This window comes from Anabrus simplex, chromosome 1 (assembly GCF_040414725.1).
Source record: "Anabrus simplex isolate iqAnaSimp1 chromosome 1, ASM4041472v1, whole genome shotgun sequence".
NCBI classification, from domain to species: Eukaryota; Metazoa; Arthropoda; class Insecta; order Orthoptera; family Tettigoniidae; genus Anabrus; species Anabrus simplex.
In genome coordinates, this window is record NC_090265.1 from 483,937,938 (window position 1) to 483,964,765 (window position 26,828).

Genomic DNA, 26,828 nt, shown 5'->3' on the forward strand with positions numbered 1-26,828 from the left:
GGAAGGTGAGTGAGGGATTGGAATAACTTCAAGGGAGATGTTCAATAAATTTCCAATTTCTTTGCAATCGTTTAAGAAAAGGCTAGGAAAACAACAGATAGGTAATCTGCCATCTGAGCGACTGCCCTAAATGCAGATCAGTAGTGATTGACTGAAATTGATGAAAATTGAATACCAAAATCTGTATGCCTTGCGAGCAATACGCATGTTCTTGCATTTATGGAATTCATGTTGTTACTGGGCAGTAAATTTACATCTGACGGGAGAAGCAAGGCTGATATCAACAGCCGAAACTTGGGAGGAAAACATAAAAAATCTTCAAAACGAAATTCTCCTAAAATTCAAAAGCTTGAATACTGAGTCCAGGAAAATGTTCCTTAAAACATACTTCTGGAGCATAACTTTGTGCTTGGACAGTGAGGAAATATGAAAAGTGTAATCTTGAAGCTTTCGAGCTCTGGGAATGCTTAAAATTACCTGGACATAAAATATTACAAACGAAGAAGTCGTGATGCATATACAAGAAGAACGGAGGCTGTGGAAAAACACTGTCCGACGAACGTGCAGCCGAGAGATCTCGCTGATCATACTAGAGGGACGACGCGAAGGAAAAATTAGTAGAGGAAGACCAAGATGGTCTTATACCCAACAAATTCAAAAGGATGTTCGCTGCAAAAATTATCAAGATATGAAACGATTTGCTCAAGACAGAAATGCATGGACGATGGCTATCTTTGCTTGTGCTGCTCCAAACCAACCTTGGGGTTGATAACTGGATGATGATGATGATGATGATGATGATAATGACGATGATGATGCTATGGTTCGTAACTAGCGAGTTATGATGTAAATTATTTTAAAAACTGTTGTTAAAATAAGTAGACATCTAGTAAAAATGCTATCGTGCGATACTTATTTGACTCTTTCATTTTCATCATCTGGTGTGGTGACCACCGGGACACAGTAGGGTGCAGCATTGTTTCTACAATTTGTATCAAGCTCCTCTCAACATTCCTAGCCGACCTCTCTTGGTAAATTATCGTCCTTTACAGACTCCAACGGTAAAGCTAAGATGCTTGTTCTTTGTTATTAATGCTGAGATGGGTGGATAATATACTGTTTCCCCCCTTGTGTTTGAGTCATCAGTCCATAGACTGGTTTGATGCAGCTCTCCATGCCACCCTATCCTGTGCTAACCTTTTCATTTCTACGTAACTATTGCATCCTACATCTGCTCTAATCTGTTTGTCATATTCATACCTTGGTCTACCCCCAACCGTTCTTACCACCTACACTTCCTTCAAAAACCAACTGAATAAGTCCTGGGTGTCTTAAGATGTGTCCTATCATTCTATCTCTTCTTCTCGTCAAATTTAGCCAAATCGATCTCGTCTCACCAATTCGATTCAGTATCTCTTCATTCGTGATTCGATCTATCCATCTCACCTTCAGCATTCTTCTGTAACACCACATTTCAAAAGCTTCTATTCTCTTTCTTTCTGAGCTAGTTATCGTCCATGTTTCACTTCCATACAATACCACGCTCCACACGAAAGTCTTGAAAAACATCTTTCTAATTCCGATATCAATGTTTGAAGTGAGCAAATTTCTTTTCTTAAGAAAGCTCTTCCTTGCTTGTGCTAGTCTGCATTTTATGTCTTCCTTACTTCTGCCATCGTTAGTTATTTTACTACCCAAGTAACAATATTCATCTACTTCCTTTAAGACTTCGTTTCCTAATCTAATATTTCCTGCATCACCTGCCTTCGTTCGACTGCACTCCATTACTTTTGTTTTGGACTTATTTATTTTCATCTTGTACTCCTTTCCCAAGACTTCATCCATACCATTCAGCAACTTCTCGAGATCTTCTGCAGTCTCGGATAAAATAACAATATCATTCCCCCCCTTTAAACAATTAATTCCACCACTACTGTCTCCCATTCAAGTTGAAAAGCTAGGTTTCAAAAACACATTTTGAGCACAGTGAGAAGTACCCAACCGTCGGCGATACTCTGTCTTTTGATGCTCACCTTTAAGAAGGGGACATAACTTTAATTCATTAATCAACTTATGACAACTGTTACAGAGACCTGCGCTGAATTTAAAATCTCCCTTCGTATATTTTCCAGCTGGCCCTTCTATTGCCAACTTTTTCAGCGATTGCCTCTATCGCGGTCTGGATGCCACGATATGACGTAAGATTGCGCCCGTCAGAGAGACACAGCGGAACGGAAGGAACTTATCGATGGTGCACTTCCGCAGCGCCTAGAGCCTTTCCCAGTGATTGGAAAGTGCGGCCATTACCGCAGCAGGGCGGGTCTTCTCCACATTAATCACTGAATTGATAGTGGGGCAGAACAGCTGGGAGAGAGCAGGAACCTTCCTCGCCCCTCCTAAAAGATATCATTCTAAACATTTCCATACTACTTTCACGGACGTGATCGTAAGTTCAGTCATTTTAAATTGGCAGACGTACCCTAATGTTAATACAAATACGTTCGACGTGAAACAAGTTGCTGCAGATTTGTCTCCAGTGGATTCCACAATAATGTTTTGTTTACTGATCTAGTCATTCAAACTCTAAAATTATGCGAAGATTTTCTATGCGATATAATTAACTAAGTTTAACAATTCTTCACTATGTTCAAGAGGTTAACTTATATTCATAATATCTGGATTGATTAGCACTTGTTTGTTGCGTTAACCATACCGACCCGTTGGATTCCTTTATCGTAGGTTCCTAGATTACCACCTGTAGTCAATTTATATCTTTTTGTCTCTTCCATGTTCCTGTGTTTATCCGCATTCTTCTTATCCTACACTTCCCATATCAAGCCTGAAGATCAGCCGACATGGCTCCTCAGTGAAAGAGTAGCTCGCCCAGATGTGGAAAAACTGGGACTGTTGAGGAGAGAGCCATTTCATTTCGTTTTCCTACTCTTCTTAAACTGACCTGTCGCTGTCCTTATCCTATTGGATGTTCCTTTCTTTCTATATAGGGTGGTCGGTAACAACGTGAACAGGCTATATGAGGGTTAGCGGGTTAGTCAAACTGATCAATGAAAAAAAAAAAAAATGAAAATCCACAGCCTGTTTGCAGTCATTCGGCCGGGTAAGGAATGGAATGAATTAAGCCCCCATCTAGTGGGGAGGATAGGAATTTGGCCGGCTGCCGAAGCCTGTCGCACTTCCCTGGGGCAATGATTAATGACTTACAGATGAAATTAAATGATAGTAGAGAGTGTTGCTGGAATAAAAGATGACAGGGAAAACCGCAGTACCCGGAGAAAAACCTGTCCCCACCACCTCCACAAATCTCACATGGAGTGACCGGGATTTGAACCACGGAACCCAGCGGTTAGAGGCCGACGAGCTGCCGCCTGAGCCACGGAGACTTTTATACTGATGATTGCCATTTTATCAGCTACTGCAAAGCAAAGCAAAGCAAAGTCATCGAAGTGTGGTAAAGGTTTCCACTATCTGTAACCTCGGCACTTGATGGGGTAGATTGGTTAGCTCTACGCCCGGCCGCCTTTGCCCCTAGGAATTAATCTGATACTCATTTTTGGTGTATGCTGAGTGAACCTCAGGGCATGTGCACCTCCGGAAGTGGAAATTACGTTTCTTAAATTTTACGACTTCCTGACGGGGATTCCCACCCACGTCCTTTCGGGCGAACCGAGCACGCGTTTACCGCCTCGGCCAGGCAGCCCCTATCAGCTACTGAAGATAGCCAATCACATCGCTTCGCGGGTGTTTATAAATGGTCTTTGCGAGGTGGTGTTGCTAAATCTACAGGTGGCTTAAAACCGACTTGAGGGCACCAAATCGAAGAAACAAACTTCGCCCGAGGAGGAATTTGAGAATGGACCTCCGAGCTGAGAGGATCGCGCTACGGTGACACTGGCTGAAATCCGCGGTGTGTTTGTGTTTGGTGCTGATTTCTCAGCATGACTCTCAAGCCGGTCTTAAGTCACCACCACCCCGCGGAATCTAATTGAATTCACTCGCGAAGTGATCTGATTGGCTACCTTCAAATTATTTATCGATGTGGCCCGCCCCCTAACGCTCATATACCGGGTTCACGCTGTTTCCGACCCCCCTGTATATGACAATTTGCGCTTGTCGGTTCCTTTGCATGACTTGTTTCCTTATATACGAAATAATGACTCTACTAATATGAGAAAGAGAATATAAATTTAATACCGTTTCCTTACGAAGTGCTCCTTCACCGAACTGCTTACGATTGGTGAACGAGAGAAAATGAAGCTTAAACTTGAACAATAATAATTTTATTGTCTTTACGTCTCACTAACTAGGCTACGGTTTTCGGAGACGCCGAAGAGCAGTAGCGGCGACTAAGAGGGGCGAGGGGGTCTGTCACACCCCCCCCCCCATTTTGTAGAGAAAACGTTACATTTTAATTCCATTTTAGCCGTCTGAAACTAGGAATTATTGGATTTAAAAAATTGTACGAATTCCGTTATCTTATCAGCTAGCTCTTTAGTTAATTTTCTTTAATTATTAGCGGAAATACGTACAAAATGTCGTTCGTCGCGGCTAACCGATTTGCTTAGCGCCTCATTAAGTAGTGGAGACGTTGCATGTGCTAGCAGGGGTATGTCTTTTTGCCGAGATCAAGGACACAGGTATGATTCACCGATTGTCGCGCGCATTCATCGGTCCGGCAGTCTTTATTCTCTGTTAGTTGCCTCCGTGGCTCAGACGGCAGCGCGTCGGCCTCTCACCACTGGATACCGTGGTTCAAATCCCGGTCACTCCATGTGAGATTTGTGCTGGACAAAGCGGAGGCGGGACAGGTTTTTCTCCGGGTACTCCGGTTTTCCCTGTCATCGTTCATTCCAGCAACACTCTTCAGTCTCATTTCATAGCATCTATCATTCATTAATAAATCACTTTGGGAGTGGCGACCCCATCGTACTAATAGCCTACATCTGCTTCATTCATTACACCCCTGACCCGGTCAATGACTGGAAAACAGGTTGTAGGTTTTCATTTTTAGTTGCTTTGTGTGTAGTGAAATACTAAATGATTTTTAACTGTATAATCACGCCATACTTCTATTTAATTGTAATACATAATATGTATATATTAAATACATAATATGTATATATTATATATATTGTTCCTTTGGCCGGGCTGAGTGGCTCAGACAGTTGAGGCGCTGGCCTTCTCACCCCAACTTGGCAGGTTCGATACTGGCTCAGTCTGATGGTATTTGAAGGTGCTCAAATATGTCAGCCTCGTGTCGGTAGATTTACTGGCACGTAAAAGAACTCCGGCGGGACAAAATTCCCGCACCTCGGCGTCTCCGAAAACCGTAAAAGAGTAGTTAGTGGGACGTAAAGCAAATAACATTATTTATTGTTCCTTTGGTGAATGTTTTATTCTGTAGTCTAGTATTGAATCAACATCTCAAAAACTGTTATCACCGCACTGAAATTGGTAAAACCTTTACCTCTCTGTGGAAATTCGTCCAGAGAGCAAAAAAAAAAAAGTACCACTTTGTAGCTTTTCTTCCAGTTTACATGCATATACCCCCGCCCGCAATATTCCACTAACCCGGGTACTTTTAGTTGTTTGTAATTTTGTTTCGCCTCCCCCTCCCCCCACTTTTAATTCCCAATCGCCGCTACTGCCGAGGAGCACGAATTCTGTACCGCAGGAGTAAACAGAAGCTTCCTGAGCTTAAACCCCGTGGGCCAGAGAGCCTACTGTCTCCGATGTCTGTGAAGGCCCACGGCCGCCAATTACAAACTTCACTACCACATCAATGTTGTTACTTTCATTGATCTGTCTCTGTCTTATCGTTGGCTTTGACAATATGAAAGTGACTGAGGTATGGGCGATGCTAGTAATGCCATTCCTTCTACAGCCAGTCCCTGCTAGCAGACTGATATGTAATAGCAACTTCTGGCTCAGTGAGGAAAGCAACGGGAAACAACATCACTCATTTCCCTAGTACGCCTCTTCAGTGATGTGTAGGCCATCTATGAGAGCTGATGGCAGAGCTGTTGAGGATCCAACCAGCCTTAGGGCTGAAGACTGAACACATACATATACTACTACATCACCTACAAGCCTATAAAACAATAGATATACATTAAAGAAAGATGAAAATCCACAGCCTGTTTCCAGTCATTCGACCGGGTCGGGAATGGAATGAATGAAGCCCCTATCTAGTGGCGAGGATAAGAATTGTGCCGGCTGACGAAGCCTGTCCCACTTCTCTGGGGCAATGATTAATGACTTACAGATGAAATGAAATGATAGTGGAGAGAGTTGCTGGAATGAAAGATGACAGGGAAAACGGAGTACTCGGAGAAAAACCTGGTATTAACTTCTTCAAGTGTACAAAACGTTTTCTTCCCGCGTTCGGATTGATAATCATGCTTTGCTCCTTAATAACACAACCACCAGCACCACCACCACCACCGCTCCCGCCTTTGCTGAATGTTCTCCTTGTATTCCAATAATGTTTACAACAATTTATTTTGCGTCACACCGGCACAGATAAGTCTTACGGAGATGACGGGATGGGAAAGGTCTAGGAGTGGGAAGAAACCGGCCGTGGCCTTAATCAAGGTACAGCCCCAGCATTTGCCTGGTGTGAAGATGGGGAACCACGGAAAGCCACCTTCAGGGCTGTCCACAGTGGGGTGCGAACCTACTATCTCCCGGATGCAAGCTCACAGCTGAGCGCCCCTAACCGCACGGCCAACTCGCCCGGTCCAAATATGTTTATAATGATAATACCAAGTTTTCTTTTCTTCCTATCCCGAGATTACTAGCCTCGAGAAGTCTGCAGAGCCGTATATTTCCACCTTCTGTCGCCTCTCCCATCTTTAGCTCCTATAGGGTAGGAACTCTACCTCTTTCTCTTATCATGTCAGTCCTGAGAAGAAATCTGAGGCACTTTTTCCTAAAATGGTAATTATATAGAGTTTACTGGATTAATGATACATAATCCCGAGTAGAATTCTTGGAAATTTGTACTATGTTGATAATATCAGCCGATTGGATCAATATTACCTAGATTATATATAATATATAATGTTATTTGAAAGGTATAGTAAGTTGAGTAAACAACTAATGGCTTTTTAAGCTGCTAATGTCCACCTTCATATTGTAACGATTAGCGCTATTAGCTGCAGTCCACTGAGACCCGGGTTCGATTCCCAGTATCGCCAGAAATTGAATATTGGCAGGAGGGCTAGTGTTCTGTAAAAATGTTCCATGGCAGCTAACCTCCACTGGAGGGTGTGCCTGAAATGAAGTGCACCACTTCGGGAGGACGACACAAATTTACTTTACCCTACTTATCGCTTTGTCCTCATTTTTTATTCACACGACTCCATGTAAGCTTACACCCAGATGAATTCGCTTTTAGGATACTTTTGTATCTTATCCAAGTTCCGCACAAATCCATTATCTTAGTAATGAAAATGAAATGTCGTATGGCTTTTAGTGCCGGGATATCCCAGGACGGATTCGGCTCGCCAGGTGCAGGTCGTTCTATTTGACACCCGTAGGCGACCTGCGCGTCGTGATGAGGATGAAATTATGATGAAGAAAACACATACACCCAACCCCCGTGCCACTGGAATTAACCAATTAAGGTTAAAATCCCCGATCCGGCCAGGAATTGAACCCTGAACCGAAGGCCAGTACGCTGACCGTCCAGGCAACGAGTCGGATATGATCTTTGTGACATGCCTCCGCTAACTTCAAAAATTGAAATGAAAATTTCTAATATAATTACGATCATTAATAAAACAGATCACTGTTGCTGATAAAACTGAAAAATGTATTTAAATGATGCATGTATTCTACTGCGTTAGTTAATTATTACTGATTTCCTACTTTGAGAATACTAGCTACCGGCACCATGTATGATACCACAGAGCTGGACCAACATAAGGAATTACGATAAAGATGTGGCATGTCTGTAGCATATGATACTACAGACGCAAAACTCATGACGTCTCATGAGTCTTGGAAAGAAGTGAAATCACCCAATGTGTTCCATATGAAACATCACGTCTGAACCCCCTGTGGGTTGAGACAGTAGGATACATTCACAACATCCCCTACCAGCGACTCTCTTTCAGGGACGTTGAGAAACATAGGATCCTAGCTGGGCTTTACATTACTTCCACTGACTTGTGCCAGAATCCTCACTTTCGTATCCAACTTCCCTCGGACAACTGTTGTTCACTTTAGACCTCCGTGGCCCTTTCCTTTTGTCCCCGATACCTTCATTCTTCACAGGATCCACGTTTTCCTCTGATTACTATTAAGAGAGGACGGTACTTCCTCTTCAAATTTTTTTATAATGACCACATCGGGACTGAAGGGGTTATGCGAGGCTGATAATCCTGTCGTTCTTCTCCTTAAATCAACAATACTTACCATTACTACGAAACTGACAGAAGTAAAGTTATGTCTCCGTTTTGGCTGAGACTGTAAGCCAGTGTGGGTGTTCACTTGGCAGTAAGAAGCAGCCTGTGACATCATCGTGGGCTGAGGTAAGAATAAACAAGTAACATTTTAGTTGTCACAAAACAAATCACTTTAAGGAGCTCATTAATGCCGCAGTCTGGCGGCGAAACAAATATTACGAAACATGTACGTTTCAGGCCGGCTTTGTTCATTAAAAGGAGTTGTGATGTTTACACATACATGGTTCGAAGAAGAAAATATAGCGCGCCGCCAGTCCTTGTCATTATTACTCGAGATCAAAAGCCTACGAATTTGAATTCTTGGCAACTGATATATTGCGACGAAGATGACTAAAATTCCTACTTTGCTTGTCCGTACAGGTCACAGGAGCAAACACCATCTATCCGAATCCATGAAAAGGTTTTCTGTTCCTACTTGAACGTCGGGTCAGGCTAGGATCTCTTCCGCCGACCACGGTCGCTTTCAAAACAGTTCTAGTTCTTGTAACGCTAGAAGACATCATAACACCGAATTATCATATAGTGATATTGAAATACATCGTTAAAAAAATCCTTTTAAAACGTAGAATACACTATTTAAGCTCTTAGTCTTTTGATTAAAGTAGGGGACGCTACCATTCTCGTTGCTGTTGTAGCCTAGTGGGAATAACATGGAATTGTTAAACAGCTAAGTAGTTTAGACAGACTGTATTATAACGTGTGGTTTCGACTTCTTCACGATACTGAATATTTCTTTCAGGTACGTATGTTTCCTTATGTCCATGTATCTGCTGAAGTAAGTGCTATTTTGAAGGTCACGCGAAATATATGATATAGTAAGATAAATTTAGCAAATATAATTAACTAAATATAAGGGATTGATGGTAGCTCATTTCTATTCCCTGGAAATGTTCCCAAACTGAAAATCTAATATATACCTTTGAAAGTGTGTAAAATGTATTTTGTGACGATGCCACTAGATGAGGCATAAGTGGATCAGTCTGGAGGCGATCACGGTCTCAATAACAGTCATTCGGTGAGAGCGGTGCGTTATGGAAGTGACCATAGTTGGACATTATGTACGGCTTTGGGAATGGAAAGTCTTGCCACGCCATCATCATTTCCCTGATCGTAGTCCGCATGACTTTGGTTCCATTCCTAAAGTGAAAAAGCCCCCGCATGGGAAATGACTGCTAATACACATATCATCGTAACTGTAGTTTGGTGTGATGCAGCACACATTAAAGGATTTCATGTGATCGATCGTATTCCTCGTCTTCCTCATCGATGGCCACAACCCGTAGGTTATCTGAGATATTACTTTGATGGAGCTTAAACAACTTTTACGTGAACAAGTGATGATTTCAGACGTCATGTTTGTTCTGTCCATCCTCCGAGAGATTACTGCGTGGGCACCATTACAAAATATGCATCATGTACTTTCAAACTTCTATATTTGATTTCCAGTGTGGACACATTTTCGGAAGGTAAGAAATAATTGCCTTGATTTACGAATCTTCTTCTTCTTAGCGTGCCTGTCCGCCTCGGACGTTGGCGATCAACATGGCTATTCGGGCTTTATCCATTGAAATTCGGAACAGTTCTGCAGATGTTTTGTTGAACCAGGTTTTAAGGTTGTCGAGCCAGGAAATTCTTCTTCGCCCAGGAGATCTTTTTCCTTCTATTTTCCCTTGCAGGATAAGTTGAAGCAGCTCATACCTTTTCTGATTCCTGATGATGTGTCCAAAATATTGTAGTTTACGGCACTTTACGAATCAGCCCCCGTAATTAAGCAGTAATGATATGCGTAACTGAAATTGTGCTCATACAGAAGGTCCAAATACGGGCTAGTGAGGTTCGTCTAAATATGGGCTAGCCTATATCACTGGAATGTCATACAAAGACGCTTTATCTACGTCCTTGGACAAACCTACCAACAACGGAAAGACAATGTTGAGTTTCGAAGACATTCGAGTTGCTAGTGAGAAAAAAGAAATTATCAGAAGTCTCACAATTTACAAACTGGAGGAAAAGCGTCAACTAGTAAAGTAGCACCAGCAACTGGATAACGCCATTCTAAGTAGGACAAAAAGTCATCAGAATTAGATATTTTTTGCACTTTTGGAGACTTCTGGGAATGAGGATTATAGTGAGCTTGAAATACCTCGAACTACCCAAACGACAAGGATGCTACCTGTATGTTTTGTGATACTTTTTTCTGAAAATTCAAAGGTGTGTTTTGTGTGAAATATGTGTTCACACATGGACCGTGCGGGTGCAGATAAGAATGAATATATTTGAGACTATGCTAAATTTTGAATAATCTTGTTCAAGTTTCCAAATACAATATTTCAATCTAAAAGTTGTAGTTCTTTGCTTTTTGTATATATGTATGCAGGTTTTATTTTAGTATTAATGTGTTTCTGTTTTGAATTTATCCCTCTTGTAGGTATCAGAAGTTACTTAGATTTTTCATTGTCACTGCTTTAAAAAAAAGGAATTTCGGTAGTTCATATTTAAGCCATGCTTGCCAACATAGAAATATTTCAGTGCATTAGAAGATCATAATTTGAAGCAAATTAAATGTACTGTATTTTCAACCAAATAGCATAGAGAAAATACGTCATAGATGTACTGTGTCAGACCTAGACTATTCTGAAAAATGTTTGACTGCAGAACCCGAAATTATAGTAGTAGTAATATAACCTCAGCTTCTGTGTGTAGGCATTTTGATTTGACGTAATTTAGGATGCCTGAATATCAATTTTGACGTTCTATTTTACTCTATTAGGTGCCAGAGAAACCAACTAGCCTAGCTCAGTTTCAATTAATTTTATCAGCTGAACATCAAATGTGTCACCAGATATCATTAATATATCGACATCATACGACTATGATCTTGGGATCCGTAGGCGGACACACTACCACAAATTAGAGGGAACTAGGTACGTATAGTAATAATAATGTGCAAATATCCTACGGAATGAGTAAACAATAAACCATCCTCAAGAAAACATATTTCTCTCTCATACACATTTTATTCGAGTATTTGTATGTTCCAGAAGCTGCCTAGACGAAACGGTCAAGGCCATGCTTGGTTCACCCCAAAAGGACATGTGTTCGATTCCATGCCGGGAAGTCGAAAGAGTTAGAAACGAGATTTTCACTTCTGGAGGGGTGTATAGCACTGAGGTTCAGTCAGCCTACATAAAAAATGAGTATCAGGTTAAGTCCTGACGGCAAAGGCGGTGACCAGGAGTAGAGTTAACCAGTCCATCTCACTCAGTGCCCATGTTACGGATAGTGGAAGCCTCTATCTTGCACTTCGCCGAGGACCTTCATGGTTTGTATGCAGATGACAGATTTACATTTATGTTCTCTCATAACTGCTATTTCTTCCATGTTGTCTATCTACTGTGCAGTGCGCGAGGTATACCTTAGCCGCTAAATCAAGCTCAATTACTATAATAAAGTTTATCCTACCAGTCACGAGTCTGCTGCAACTTGAAGTCATCCTCTGTAACTCACCTGTAACAGAAGAGAAGCATATTATTAATGTCGGGCTCACCATTATTTACAATATAAAGAACGCATATCATTCAGTTTAATGATACTGGCACTGTGCTAACATGTACAAGTTTCAATCTCTCTGTCAGAAATGTTTATTGAAGAGAGTAATTCGGGTCAGTAATCTATTGAACACACCATAAAATAAAATTAAAAAAAAAAAAAAAGGTCGTAGTTCGGAGGACATTATGTTCGACAGGTTTTGAGGAATCTGTAATTTAACAGTAGAACTTCGTAATAGCAACATCTGTTTCAGCGATACCTCGTCTATAGTCTTATAGATTCTGGTGTTTTGTGGCACCAACATTCCTCATTGCTCAATACGATAGACATATGCTTCTACCTCGTGTAAAACCTCAATTTGGTTTATTTCTGCCAAGCGGTAATTTTATCAACTGATGAAATAAATGGCGCCGGAGCTGATTTTAATAACCGTGATGATAATTTGCCATTACCTGAACTGCTGCGAAAACACAGACCGTAGTAATCTCTGAATCAATATCTACGAAATGTATGTAACAATAGCCATAGGCTTACGCATAAGTTGACGATAATATGGTAAGTGAAGAATAAGAGCCACACGGCCACTGTGACCATGAAGAAGAGGGAAGCCATCAGAGCTGTGAACATGTTCTAAAAACCTAGGGGAAGATGCTCAAACTGTGATGTTAATTGCGAACACAGAACTTAATTTAGAATTGGACAAGCAGAAGAAGGCAGACAGAAATTACCTACTCATTATTATTCTTAAAAGAAGAAATGAGTATTGTACTATAGTTCCTAGAGGTCTCTTAGGAAATTTAATACAGTATTTTAAGTTGTACTTCAATTTTGCACTTTAATGTCAGGCTTAAAAAGTAAATGTGTAAAATCTAAGATTAGCCTAACTAAGTTTTGTTCTAAATTATTTTCCACCTCATTCGACTGATAGAATAAATCTCCGTTACAACGACATTCGTTGTGAAAGTACAGCTCCAGCATTTGCCTGGTGTGAAAATAGGAAACTACGGAAAACCATCTTCAGGGTTTGAACCAACCCACTATCTCCCGAGTGCAAGCTGGCAGCTACGTGACCGAAACGACGCAGCAACTCGCTGGGTAACCTGGTATTCATTTCTGGTGTAACCTCCCTTTGTGGATCCGTGGTAGAGGGTCAGCTCTGGACCGCAAGATCGCGGGTTCAAACCCAGCAGAGATAGGAGTTTTGAAGGGCGGGAAAGTGTCCATTCGACACTCCGTCTCTTACGACATTGGCATGTAAAAAATATCTGACGACACATTTCGTGTTTACGGGACAAAATTAATTAAAACTCCGCCGCAGATCACCTAACAAAGATCCGGTTTCTCTACGATCTGGAAGAATAAAACTAAAACGGACATGCAGGTAGCCCGAATGGCATCAAATTAAAAAGCCTTCACATGATGTTCGAGACCATAGTTTATTATTATTATTATTATTATTATTATTATTATTATTATTATTATTATCATTATTATTATTATTATTATCATTATTATTATTATTATTATTATTATTATTATTATTATTATTATTATTGGACTTACGGGGAATCTTACCCTCGCCTTTCCAAGCGAACACTTTCTTACCGCCACGGGTAGGCAGCCGTTAATAAATCGTAAAACGACAGGGGAATAGTTCATATTTCGTACCGAAGCATTACAAAAGCATGGTGAGAAATGTAATACAGTACAAACAAAATACTTGATCAACGTTGAACAGTATGGATCGCATCCGTCAAGTCTCAGTCACTTTCAAATCACCAAAGCCAAGGATGAGACAGACAGGTTAGTGTAAGCAACACGTTTGTTCTAGCATTTACCGGAAGAAATAGTGCACTGTAAACACTAAAAAAACCGAACAAGTGGCTACGCGGTTTGGACTTTCATTCGAGAGAAAGTGGGTTCGAAGCTCACTCAATGTCAACAACCCTGAAGATGGCTTTCCGTGGTGTCCCATTTTCACACAAGGCAAATAGTGGGCTGTACCTTAATTAAGGTCACAGTCGCTTCCTTTCCTATCCCATCGCTGCCAGAAGACCTGTCAGTGTCGGTGCGATGTAAAACAACTACTTTAAAAATATTTTTTTAAAAAATAAACATTAACAAGGAGACCCTCAGACGTTCGGGTCACTGATTTTATTAACAGCATATATATATATATATATATATATATATATATATATATATATATATATATATTAACAGCATATATATTAGGTATAACGACGCGCTGAAGTAATAAAGCGTACCACTCTGCCATCTTCGAGGAAAGACCAATTGGAACTGGCACAAAGTAAATGGTATGAGGAATAATAATAATAATAATAATAATAATAATAATAATAATAATAATAAGTCAGCGGTAGTTCAGCGGTAGCGTTACTGCCTACGGACCTGGACTTCTACAGCACTAGGATCACGTTCCGGTCGTTGAAAAAATTATTTCATTGATAAACACTAATCTTCAGAAAAAACGTTACTGAAATAGACATTTGTAAAAGAAAACAGCCACCCCCAGGATTCGTAGGCAGAAGTGCTAACAGTTAAACTACCGCGCATTTGACATGAACACCTTCAATCTTTTTTAAAATAGGTACAGTACCATGCAGTCCCTATTACTTGAATCTCAATCGCTATTTTCTCATGAATTACTGAGAGGTACATTTTATTATTTTTAAACAGTGATGTACACGAAGTCTTCTACTAACACACGAAGTATTAACAAATTCGGTGATCCGAACGTCTCAGGGTTTTCTTGTAAATACCGCCAGTACGGGCATTAAATTATACAGTAAGTATAGTAAAACAGTACATTTAATTTAAATGTATACGCGCTAAATTATAATATAATTATTATACTGATGCTAAATTAGAATAATAAAAAAGAAAATATATCATATTAACTTAAAGTCATGTTCATGAATCAGTGTCACTGTCGAAGAATATTTTATTTTGTCAGTCGTGTTCTCCTATGACTTCCAATTTAAATAATGTTTAATGAAGTCCCTTTCAGCCTTTTTCATTCGAAAGTGGGTTCGAAGCTCACTCAATGTCAACAGCCCTGAATATGGCTTTCCGTGGTGTCCCATTTCCACACAAGGGAAATAGTGGAGCTGTACCTCAATTAAGGCCACAGTTGCTTCCTTTCGCTTTCCTTTTGGCAGAATACCAAATACACTGCAGAGCTGATTGGCTAAATTCTGGGTGTTTGAGCTTAATAGGCATCACCATTTGCAGACAGAGCAAGTGTGAATAAACTCCCCGGTTTAAGTGTTCAGAATAATTTTTTTTTTAACACGAATGAAGTTTTATTTGATAAAAATCGTCCGATTCGTATTTATATACCATTTTGAGTAAATGTCATATTTGATCTAGTTTTTTACAACACATTAAAGCTTATTTATAGCTCATGAAGATACAAAAAAATATATATTTCGCGTTATATCACTATTGAGAAAAATCACGACCCCTAATTATTAGTTAAAATGCCATTTACTACAGTCGATTCGTGTACATGCCAAGATGAGGAATCGATCCTCCCAAAGGGAATGTATTTATTCCTTGGCTCGAATTCTAGACTTACAAGAGGTATCAACACAGAAGAAGTGCGGTGTTAACTTGAGTTGAATGCTGGCCACTGAACACAAGGAGAGGATGTCATCACCACGTTAGGTGCGCTTGACCTGACCTCCGTCTGTTCCACTTGTTACATCACGGCTTCATGGTTTGACCTGTGCTGTCATCGTGTGGGCCTGGCAAGCTGAGGAATCGCCAAGAATAGTTCGCAAGGTCGAACAACGGTACCCGCTCAGCGCTGTGGTTCTCGAATCCCCAAGATGTTCTTTTATTACGCTATTAAGAACATATAAACTTCAGAAACGTAGCCAGTTTTAAGTATTATGATCAACTTATATATCAGGATATATTATCACAGGGTTTCTCAAACAGGAGTTGGTAGACTATAGAGTAAAACGTTTAACATATAAAGTTTTCCTTCAATACTTTTTTTCGATGATGGCGGTGCTTGGTCCCGCGTTCTAGGGGTAGCGAGCCTCTCTCTCAACCGAAGGTCACGGGTTCGATTCCAGGCCAGGACAAGGAGTTTAACCTGGATCTGAGGGCTGGTTCGAGGTCCACTCAGCCTACGTGATGATGATTATGATGCTTGTTGTTTTAAGGGGCCTAACATCGAAGGTCATCGGCCCAGCAGCCTACGTGGTAAGAATTCAGGAGCTATCTGACGATGAGATAGCGGCCCCAGTCTGGAATGTAAATAACGGCTGAAAGGATTCGTGTTTTTTTTGCTAGAGGCTTTACGTCGCACCGACACAGACAGGTCTTATGGCGACGATGGGATAGGAAAGGCCTAGGAGTTGGAAGGAAGCGGCCATGGCCTTAATGAAGGTACAGCCCCAGCATTTGCCTGGTGTGAAAATGGGAAACAACGGAAAACCATCTTCAGGGCTGCCGATAGTGGGATTCGAACCTACTATCTCCCGGATACAAGCTCACAGCCGCGCGCCTCTACGTGCACGGCCAACTCGCCCGGTGAAAGGATTCGTTGCACTGACTCCACGTCACCTCGTAATCTGCAGGTCTTCGGGGTGAGCAGGGGTAGGCCAAGGTCCATCAGAGCGGTTGTGTCATGGGGTCTGTTTTGATGATGATGGTGATTATTCTTTAAAGATGACGACAACTAAGTAACCATCCTCCTCTAAGTAAGGAGAAAGCTCCGATGACTTCGAACTAACAATTATCCTCCTCATCATAAAGACGACATCCGATCTTTCAAAAAAACGAAAGTATCGGCAAAATAAAGATAAGGGCCATGAAGAGTGAGAAAATTAAATACTCCTCATACCTCGTAAACATAATACCATCGGGGCGGAAGACAACGAGTTCACCAAGACAGGTCGGAAAGGTAAGATAAAAGCTAAGAGCGTGGTAAAAAAAAGTGCAATGGCGTATGGCTTTTAGTGCCGAGCGTGTCCGAGGACACGTTCGGCTCGCCAGATGCAGGTTTTTTATTTGACTACCGTAGGCGACCTGCGCGTCGTGATAAGGATGAAATGATGATGAAGACAACACCTACACCCAGACCCGAAGCCAGCGAAATTAACCAATGATGGTTAAAATTTCCCAACCCTGCCGGGAATCGAACCCAGGACCCCCGTGACCAATGGCCAGCACGCTAACCATTTAGCCATGGAGCCGGACAAGAGCGTGGTGCAAGAAAGAGAAAGAAATTCCAGACTCGATCAGAAGTCCCGTGGTCGCCAACCCACACTCCCAATTTGAGAGCACCTGGGGAATCAGGAAGCCATCCCGGTAAGGGTTACCGTGGATGTTCTTATGCCCTCGCCCTCTACGAGGATCTGTACTCCCTTTGGGTAACAAAGAACGTTTCTTTTCAAAAGCAATTTTTCAGAAGCAACTTTAATAATTTAGCATGATTCTGAGGGAAAAATCATTTATTTTATACATCTTAACCCCTTGTATCTGGATTATAATTTATTGCTCTATGTGCAATTGACTTTTTAACTAGCCACATGTGATTTAAAATAATCTCGAGCAGGATCAGTCAAATCAGCAGACTAAGTTATTCAGTTCCTTCCGAGGGAAGTAACTCCTTGTCATGTTTAAAAACTCCTTGTCCTACACATTGAACACCGAAGAAAATGAACGACAATTTATATACTTTTAATAATGTTTTTGGATTTACGTCCCACTAACTACATTTTACGGTTTTTGTAGACGAACCAGTAAATCTACCGACACGAGGCTGACGTATTTGAGCAGCTAGTGGTTAACATCGCCCTAATGACTAGCACATCGGCGATGCAGGGATGGAAAAGGGCTAAGATTGGATAGGTAGCGGTAGTGGCCTTCAGGTTCGGTCTGGTGTGAAAATGGGAAACCATTGAAAATCTATCTTCAGGCTGCCGACGGCGAGATTCGAACCCACCATCTCTCGAATGTAAGCTCACAGGTACGCGGCGAACTCAATCGCAAAAGACTAATAAGAAATCCACAGCGAAAAGAGTAGTCTGAAATAAGTTGCAACAAAAATTCACCGGGGGGCGAGTTGGCCGTGCTGTGAGCTTGCAACCGGGAGATAGTTGGTTCGAACCCCACTGTCGGCAGCCCTGGTCTTGCATGGTTTCCCATTTTCACACCAGGCAAATGCTGTAGCTGTACCGTAATTAAGGCCACGGCCGCTTCCTTCCCACTCCTAGCCCTTTCCTATCCCATCCCTATGTGTGTCATGCGACGTAAAGCAACTTGTAAAAAATAATCGCAATAAGCAACAGGGCTATAAAAAATATAATCGTGTCAGACAAGGAAAAAAAAAAGGGGGGGGGGTCGCTGTTTTCTAGGGACGTTCGTACGATTTTTAGTCAATTTCAGACTGAAAGTATATTTGTAGAAAATAAATAGAATCCAAACACTGGTATATGCAACATGTGTAGAACTAGCCGTTGATGAGATATAATATCAATCTCTACAAGAGAAAAAGTGTTATAATACGCGTAGTGGGGATTAGGACACTGAACGATGATCGTAATATCATTGGTTTTAAGTTCCACTAAATCATTTTACAGTTTACCGAGGTGCTAGAAATTATTTTGCATGCCAGTATCGGCACAAGGCTAACGTATTTGAGCACCTTAAAATGTCGCGGGACGGGGATGGGATCAGGAACTCACCAATTTGTAGTCAGAAGGGACATTAAACGAAGAGTCTTTCCATCACTATCTATGAAAGAGCGGAAAACTCGAGGACACTACGCAAAGGATGTGTAAGAAATCTTTCTTCCTAAGGCCTCTTAATTAGTTAGATCTTAATTCTACCCGGATTTGTAACGAGCTATCTTAATGTATCAGAGGACCACATGATGTAGCAGCGACTCTAATAAATATTCCCTCGTCGTGTTGGCTCTCGGCTAACCTTAACCATCCCCGGCCCCCTCCATCACTATGGTAAACAGGCAAAGGAAGGCCGGAAATCTGTTTATCATACAATACCGTGACTCAGAAGCCATACATGACTTCCGAAATGTGCCGGAATTTTTCGCTACATTAAGCCCGACTGATTGTTTTACTACCCTTGAAATAAAATTACCATATTACTTCAGCGTCAATCTATAAATTCTAGTATAATTTATTCATGTCAATTATATTATGTGATTGACTGCTTAGGCATTCGCCCCCTATGCTAAGGGTTGTGCGATCGAAACCCGGCCCTGTCGACGTATGTGAGTTCAGAGGTGCATATCAATTTATGATGAGACATAGTGTTTACATTTCACTACTGGTACTGGCGTTTCTCTGTCTCATCCTTATCTTTGGCAATAAGAAGGTGACAGGTATGAACAATGCTAGTAACACTATTCCTTATGTAGTCAGTCCCTGGTGTGAATGTGTGAAAATCTCTCTTATAGGATCGGTTAGTGCACGCATTTCGGTGGGCTTGGCAGACTGATATGTAACAGAAGCTTTTGGCTCTGTAAGGAAAGTAACGGGAAACCATGCCACCCCTCATTTTCCTAACACACCCAGGCTATCTATGATGGTGGAGCTGTCGAGGATGCAAGCAGCCTTCGAACTGAAGGTTCAAAATACGTCCTCTTCAGACCCAACGGCAACGTTTGGGGATAAGTAAAATTGCATCACTTTCTGGAGTTCTAACATTTGCCATTATGGCTATCTTCAGCATAGTAGTAACTTGCTCACTCTGTAACTGCATTCGAAAGTATAATGCGTCCACATACAAATTACGGTTCATAGGACTGTGCCTTTTCGGGCCTTTTGTCCACCTACATTGACAGAACAATAACCACTCTCGGAATTGTGTTCAGAGACATAAAATATGCCGTTCATCTCCTTCATAATAGTGATGCAATATGCGTTCTCCAGGATTATTATTATTATAAAAATATGATCGTTCTGGATGGTTTACCTTACCGAAGGGGTTCGTCCTTGATTTAGATGGTGTGAACGTTTGTGATCAGTGCAGTGCCTTGTTCTTCATTCGCTGTTCATGGTGTAAGTCTGAAGTCTGCTTTGATCATGTTTTGAACTCTAACGATGACCATTTTGTGAAACGTAACTCCTACCTTCCATTTCAGAAGCAGATGCCTTACACCCCACCAAATGCTAAACTTCCCAACGAACCGACTATTATTGCGGATGTTGTGTGGAACTTTTAAATATATCAACAACATTGCTCTTTCACAATCTCAAAGTGGGATAGGTTAATCGTCAGCAGGTGATGACTAGAGTCGGTTTTTAATTATTTCCAAGTAAGAGACGTACAAGCACAAGAATTCACACTGCTAGTTGCAAATAGAAGTCATGGAGGAGCATAGCTCATTCACAAAGAACTACAGGCTGAAAGGTGAAGAGCAAGAGAGTCTATAATGAAGGTGTATGATATTTAAACGAGTGTGGGGCGGGCAGGTGTTATAATATTGATTTTAAGTTCTATTTATCACTTCTGGAGATGCCGAGGTGCTGGAATTTTGCAAAAACAACAACAACAATGCAGTATTTGAGCACCTTCAAATGCCACCATACTGAGTTGTGATAGAACCCGCCAACTTTGGCTCTTCTACTGTACTGCCTGAGCCATCCAGCCTGGCTCGGCAGGGGTTAGAAGACATCCGCCTAAAATATAGCCACACAGTGGTTATCAGCCATTCCAGATTCTTGGTTGAATGGTCAGCGTCTAGGCCTTCGGTTCCGACGGTCCCGGGTTCGATTTCCGACCGGGTCGGAAATTTTAATCGCAACTGGTTAATTTCTCTGATTCGGGGACTGGGTGCTTGTGTTTGACCCATCACCCTCCTCTTCACCCCCCCCCCCCACACACACAACTGCCATAGGAACACGGAACAATGAAAACATTCCTCCACATAGGTTTGGTGTCAGGAAGGGCAACAAGTCGTAAAAATGGGCTAAACCCACACTAGTGCCGACTACAAATAATTGGGAAAGAGGCCAGGAAGAATAACAAGAAGTGGTTATCAGCCTCGAACTAATGTAGAACATTAGCTCAATTAATGATACTGGCTTGATAAATCAGGTTTATATTAGCATTTTGCATTAAATTTTGGCTCACTCCATTACTTGGGATCCAATATATTGGTTCACCCTATACTGGCCACCCCATTGCCATTCCCTTCATCCCCACAATCTCTCAACACAAATACGTAGCGAAAGAGATTCGCATTGCCTTCAGCCCACTTATGGACAATGAATCACGGGTGAGGGAGTCTCTGTAGCACTTGCCCACAACACTCGATCTGCACCTCGTCACAGTCAGCTGGGAGGGCGACAAAATACATTCGCTACGGTAACTAGGAAATATTGCTATGATACATTCAGGCTAGTCTGTTGGCACAGCCTACCACTACTCTCAATTCAAGAGAAGACATTTTAGAAATCCTGAGAACTAAAATAAATAGAAGTGGACTTTCAACTTCCGCGGTGTCGTTTGCAGAAGCAGTGTAAACTGTTCGGCGGGCACGACTAAGCTAGATGTCAACAATGTCATTTACATAAGTGATCTGAACCTGTGTTTGAATGAATGAGACAGGCATTCGTAAGCTGGAAGTGGCAGACATGAGTAGCGAGAATGCTTTCTGGTACAAAAAGGTGGGAACAATGGCAGAGGGTATTCGGAATGTGGAGATAAAGGATACTTTTAGCTCGATGGATGAAGCCGTGCGCATACACCGGCATCGGTTGTGAGGGTCATGGGAGGCGAATGGAGGAAGATAAGTTACTTAGGAGAAAAGTGGACTTGGTCATGGAGGGCAAGAAAAGTAGAGGAAGACCAAAACAACGATAGTTAGACTCCGTTTTTAATGATTTCAAGATATAGGTATGGAAATAAGCGAAGTTGAATAAATAAATAAATAAATAAATAAATAAATAAATAAATAAATAAATAAATAAATAAAATAGCCTTGTGAATCTACGCATTTGCAAATAGAACGTAATGGAGACGCATGGTTAATTCACAGGGCTGTAAGACTGAACGATGAAAGGTGTAAGGTGTAATAGTCTATAATGAAGATGAATCACTTTAACGAGAGAGTAAATTCTGCTTCAGAATACTTGGGTAAGTGATTTTTATTGTATCATTTTGTAAAATAAGATATGCAGGATTCTGATATTGGAATTGTGTCATCTTTTCTTTCTATGCTAGAGTTAGGACCATGCAGCCAGAAGCCCCGCATATCAGGTTTTTGTGGAATGATAACCTGTGAACATTATTATTATTTATTATTATTATTATTATTATTATTATTATTATTATTATTATGTTTTGCGTCACACCAATACAGGCAGGTCTTATGGCGACGAAAGGGCTGGGAAGAAAGCGACCGTAGCCCTAATTACGGTACAGCTCCGGAATTTTCTTGCTGTGAAAACGGGAAACCACGGGAAATCCACCTTCAGGGCTGCCGACGATGGGTTTCAAACCCATTATCTCCCGAATGCAAGCTAAGAGCTACGTGAATCAAACTGCGCAGCCACACGGTCGGAAGAAACTGTAGTGTCTGCAGCAGTGTGTATTTGCCGTATCCAATTTTAACATTAAAATGTTTCAAGTTATCATTTAAATCATGTCATTTCAAGTGATCTTTTCAAATCAGATTATCTTGTTTTATTATAGCAAGAAATTATCGCCAGTGTGAATGGTCTTACTGCCACTCTCATTACCGTTACAAACTGAAGATATTTTCAGAGTATTCTATTAGATTTAACCGTTTTGATGAACTGGCTGTTTCATTATTATGGTTACTACGCTTCCCTCGGAGTCCTATTTTGTGTATGTGTTTCTACTATTTTCTTCACTGGGTATACAAACATTGATTTCAGAAGTCACTGAGATGTCTTGTTTTCTTCTTGGGCCCTCTGATTTCCGAATCCTGCAATCGTATTTTACATTATTAGCTGTTCCACTTTTTCCCTTACGTTGCCTTAAAAAGATCAAAATCCGGGCCCTAGTGCATTGTACACTGAAGTCAGCCAGATTAAGAGGGCGCTAACTGAGGTTCCAGGTCAAAAAAAGGGGGGAATATTACTGCTATTTCTAAAAGCTCATACGTTGCTCTTCTCAAATCAGTTGGTTTCTTGTTGATCTCTATTAGTTTTCATCTTGTAGGTTTTTAAAGTTGATTATGTAAGGTGAGTGTGGCATTTAAATACCGTCGTAGCTGTACTGGTACATGTTTTACTTTACCCTTTACGTACCACCACCTACCTTTTTGGTATAAAAGGTGCATTTTATCTTAAAGTAGCAGTTCCTTTAAATTTTCGGCACGAGTTGGTCGTGCATCAATCTGAACTAAAAATAGTAGTAGGATAAAATATTTCTACCCAAAAAGGTAAATATCTACTAAAAATAAATTTTTAAAACAATTTTTATTGAGAAACGAATAATTCTGTTGGATCAAATTACCCCCAAACCTTGAGAATATAGCAAGAACACAGTGGGGTCAGTATCATGAGTAGTTTCCGACACATGTACCATACGTAAATTTTGCAAACCTGCAGGTAAACTTATATTAAAGAATGGCATTTATTAAGATATAACTTCAAAATCCAACAGCGTAGAAATGTGGAAACACCTGACCTGAAGCAACACTGGGCTTGGAAGGGCAGCCCACGTGCTGTTGGCTACAAGAGGAGCAGAAAGAAACTTATCATCCTACGGCAAGTGAACTCCAGCTCAGGACGCTTGAGCAGAGTGACCTCTGGCCCAGCTGCCTCGCCAACGTCCAGGTTTGAATAAGACACTTGGTTATCATGTTTATAACTTAACACAGTAAGTTGTCAATCGCTTCATAAATGCTTCATACATGCTAGACAAAAAATTAACGCAAATCGAATTGTAAGATTCCAGAACTGTGGTATAAAAACTCACTGAAAAATTGAGTTTCATATACCCCAGAAACTCTTTGCAAACCACGTTCGTGGTATTGCCTTCGGGGACTAAGATGACCATGCGACATAGATCTGTACATGTGAGAAACAATCTTCTCTCAAATCGAAAAAAATGTGTTTATTTTCACCCCCCCCCCCCTTTTCTACCTTAAGTGGACTTTCCGAAATCAAAGAATACGTGTTTCTTTATATGGAAGCTTCTTTCAAATACAAATTTTCATGACTGTAACATCTTCAGTTTTTGAGCTATAGGTATTTTCACAAAAACAAATCAACTCCTTCCCCCTCCCCCCCAAAAATGTGCGTTTCTTTATTTTTAAAGTAGATTCCAAATACCAATTTTCACGTCTGTAACCTTCAGTTCTTGAGATATAAGTATCCACACAAAAAGAATTCAATTCTTTCACCCTCCCTCCTTAAGCGAATTTTCCGAAAACAAAAAATACGTGTTTATTTATAAAGGAACTTCCAAATATCAATTATCAGGACTGTAACATCTTCAGTTTTTCAGATGTATGTATCCTCATATAAAATAATTCAACTCCTTTTCCACCCCATCCCCCCACTTTATTTGATCCCACCGCTGAAAATGCGTGTTTCTTTATTTTTAAAGGAGATTCCAAATACTAATTTTCATGTCTATAACATCTTTAGTTTTTAAGATAAGTACCCCCCATACAAAGAATTAAACTATTTTTTTCAATTCTACAACCTCCCTTCCAAGTGTTTTTTTTTTCCAAAAACGAACGAATAGGTACACGTTTCTTTACTGAAAGAAGATTCCAATGTCCATGCCTGTAACGTCTTCAGTTTTTGAGATATAAGTATCCACATAAAATAATTCCACGCCTTTTTACTCCTCTCCTCCCAAGTTGATTTCCCCCAAAATGCGTGTTTCTTTGTTTTTTAAAGGAGATCCAAATACGTATTTTTCTCGTCTGTAACATCTTCAGTTTTTAATAAGTATCACCATAAAAAATAAAAGAATTTCACCTCCTTTCACCCCCCCCCCCTTTAAGTGAATTTTCAAAAAACTTTAAAAAGTGTTTATTTATAAAGGAGCTTCCATATGCCGATTATCATGACTGTAACATCTTCAGTTTTTGATATATACGTATCTTCATAAAAATAAAACAACTTTTTCACCCACACCCTCCACCCCGCCCCAAGTTGGATTTTCCGTAAACAAAGAAATACGTATTTCTTTAAATGAGACTCCAATTACCAATTTTCATCTCTGTAACATCTTCAGTTTTTGAGATAGCACTATTCTTTTCAGTCCTTTTTATCCCTCCCCTTAAGTGTTTTTTTCGAAAAAATGTCTATTTTAAAAGAGATTAAAAATGCCAATGTTCACGTCTGTAATATGTCAAATTTGTGAGATGTTCTGTAGATATTTTCATTTTAAAAATTTACCCCCTTTTTCAGTTCCCCTTAAGTGAAATTTCCGAAAATAAATTATCTACTTTTTTTTTACTTTTACAGGAGATACCAATTACCAATTTTCATGTCTGTGACATCTTTATTTTTTGAGATATAAGTATCCTCATAAAAGGTATTCAACCCCTTTTCCACCTTTTTTCACCTCCCTGGAGGGAATTTTCCGAAAACAAAAAAATGCATGTTTATTTTTAAAGGAGATTCTAAATACCAATTTTTAAGTCTGTAAACTTTTGAGATATAGATATGTTCATTTAAACAATTCATCCCCCTTTTCACCCCCTTAAACGGAATATATAAAAAAATCCTCCCTTTGTGAGCACCTAGACTTTAACATAAATGTACAGTATCCCCAAAATTTCATTTCTTTATGTTCAGTAGTTTTGGCTCGATGGTGAATCAGTCAGTCAGGACATGTTATATATACTGTATATATACATACACATGTCAAAAGTTTACAATGGTGATTGTCACCCTCTTAAACTAAAACCCGTCATTCCTTGGCCTCCTCAAGTTTCCAGCCCAGTCAGTCACTAAGCAACACCACCGTGAATAAGCGGATATTTCACCTCAACGGGTCAGTCATCTCTGGCAGCCCCGCTACCAGCTGTGTGCAGATCGAGGCCTGGGAATGCGTTGAGAAGACTGACGGGTTTACAATTCCTGAGAACTCTTAACACACAACCAATCAGTCTGTAAGGAAGTCTACTAGTAGAGCTTCCTGATTAGCATTCTCACCGTGCCAACAACTCTCAGAGTCTTTGAACAGGCGAGTCGACACAGCATCCCGACCTCAAAATATAGAATACTCTTATCTTCTCTCCGTAAGGACAGTCCGCAGGATGATAAAACTTACAGCCAGATGTGACCACTTCAAACGGCAGTACGGAAAATACTTTATGTAAGAGTCTGGCTGACTTCCCTCTTTTTCTTATTTGCAATACTTCAGTTTCCCTAAATGTGACTGCATAATAAAGAACAATTAGAGTATAAGTTACCGTAGCTTCAATATTACCTTTTTAAAAGACTGTTATTGGATACAGCAGGAAACGATAGCAACGTATCAGAAAATACTGGACAATAATTTCTGATTTTTCGATTAGTTTGGAGATGCTACTTTTCAACAACTGACTATGTCTAAGTTACAAGTATTGTGCTCCTAACACCTGCATTTTGTTCCCAACACCCTGCTAGTGTAGCAGTGTAGCGGGTTACACGTTCGTCTCCTGTGCTCGAGGTAGCTCGATCGAACCGCAGCACAATCTGTTAGCATTTGCAACTATTTAACTGAGAGAGATCCGTCTCGGAAGTTTCTATTTCTATGGGACTTTGAAGAATGAAACTCATCTGGCTCTTCGGTCAAGTGGTTAGCGTAGCA

The 26,828-nt window shown here is 40.6% G+C and overlaps 1 protein-coding gene across 1 annotated transcript in view; it reads right to left on the reverse strand.

The window, feature by feature from the left end:
* Positions 1–26,828, reverse strand: part of LOC136856987 (unc-112-related protein) — a 531,599-nt gene that overhangs the window by 155,903 nt on the left and 348,868 nt on the right. The gene's annotated exons all lie outside the window — the stretch shown is intronic.